This window comes from Elephantulus edwardii, unplaced genomic scaffold (assembly GCF_000299155.1).
Source record: "Elephantulus edwardii isolate Elephantulus edwardi_28Jun2011 unplaced genomic scaffold, EleEdw1.0 scaffold00074, whole genome shotgun sequence".
NCBI classification, from domain to species: domain Eukaryota; kingdom Metazoa; phylum Chordata; class Mammalia; order Macroscelidea; family Macroscelididae; genus Elephantulus; species Elephantulus edwardii.
In genome coordinates this window covers 4,824,687-4,826,708 of record NW_006399824.1, presented here as the reverse complement: position 1 = coordinate 4,826,708, position 2,022 = coordinate 4,824,687, and positions in this window count along the sequence as shown.

The window sequence follows — 2,022 nt, the reverse complement described above, 5'->3', positions numbered from 1 at the left end:
AAAAAATAAATACCTCAAAAAAAAATTCTCACCACTGGGCTAATAAGGCAATTTCATGGCAGATAGAGAGAAGATTGACATTGCCAATAATTAATAATTTCATCTTGCTTGGATCCAATAAAACCCCTTGATACTCAACAGTCAAGAAATCAAAAGATGTATTACATTGAGTAAATCTCCTGTTAATAATCTCTCTAAGGTATTAAGGAACAACGATGTCAATTTAGAGATGAAGGTGTATCTAATTCAAACCATAGTCTTTTCAATTACTTGTTATGCATCTGCAAGTTGGAATAATGATGACAGAAGAATAATCTATGCCTTTGAGTTGTGTCACTGGAGAGAAGTACTGAATATCCCATGGACTTCCAAGAGAACAAAGAAATATGTCTTGGAGAAAGTGCAGCCACTTATAGGCAAGGATGGTAAAACTTCATCTTACATATTTTGAGAATGCTGTTAGGAGGGTCTGGTCCTTGGAAAGGCCATCATATTTGGAAGGTGAAGGATCATCGAAAGACAGGAACACCCTCAATGAGATGAATTGACACAGTGACTGTAACAACAGGCTCAAGTATGTCAGAGATGATGAAAATGGCACAAGATAAGGCAAGGTTTACCTCCATTGTTCATAAGGTGAGGGTCACTATGAGTTACAGTCAACTTGGTGGCACTTATCAACAATACAAGTATTTATAGAGGGAGACTGTCCATCTTCCTCCCAAAGAGAGTCTGGTGAGTTCACACCAGCGACTTTTTGTTTAACGGTTTGACTTGTTATACACAACACCACCAAGTTTTCTTAAAGGAGGAAAGAGGATTATAAAAAAAAAAAGCATTTCTTTCTCTATACGAGGAAGGAGACTAGCATTCAGGGGTTTTAGTTGGAGCGTCCAAAGGAGCTCTGGTGGTCTAGTCATAAGAAGTTCAGCTGCTAACCGAAAGGCATGTAATTCGAATCCACCAGTTGCTCTGTGGGAGAAAGGCAGGCAATCTCCTCCCATATGATTTACAGTCTCTGACAACCCACTCAGAGGTGAGTTGGTTCCCATGCAATGGTACATAATAATCAAAACAACAACAGAGGAGTTAAAATGCAGGATGCTGGAACAGAGTTCTGTGGGAATTCTGGTTCACATTTTTTCTCTGTTCTTTGAAGAATTCTTGATCTTTTTAAGTTGATGGTGATAGTTCTGAATCTTTTCCATTAATGAATTGTTCTTATGGAGAGGGAGAGTGAAGGACATGGTGAAAACAATGAATGTCAGAGGAAGCAGAATTCAAAGACGAGCAAATATCTTGTACCTTGATTGAAGGACAACACATGAACTATACAACAACCACAGAGCTAATATTTATCTGGGAAGGCAAACAGTTGATACCAGATATCGTATTAAGCATTTTACAGATTTTTAGTATGTTGGATCTCCATTGAATCCATTTTAAGAGCAAGCAAGGAGGCAAACAAAAACTTACATTGCTATCTAGTTGATTGATTCCAATTCATAGTGACCTAGTAGAACAGACCAGAACTGCCCCATAGAGTTTTCCAGGTGGTGTGTGTCAAGGTTGTATCCTTTCTTCATATCTATTAAATTTCTATGTTGAGCAAATAATTAATGAAGCTGGACTCTATAAAAGAAGAATGTGGCATCAAGATTGGAGGAAGACTCATTAACCACCTATGCTATGTGTATGACACAAATGTGCATGTTGAAAGGGAACATGAAATGAAACTCCAGAAGATCGAGGACTACAGATTTCAATATAGATTACAATATGGATTATATCAACATCAAGAAGGTAAGGATTCTCACCACAGGAGCAATGTTGTTGTTGTTGTTATGTGCCGTCGAGTCGCTTGCGACTCATAACGACCCTCTGTACAACAGCCCTAAACTCCGCTCTGTCCTGTGCCAATCGCACCGTCTCTGACACTCCCATCCCAATTATCCCAGTCACTGAATCAATCCACCTCATAGAGGGCCTTCCTCTCCTGTGCTGTCCCTCCACCCTCCCAAG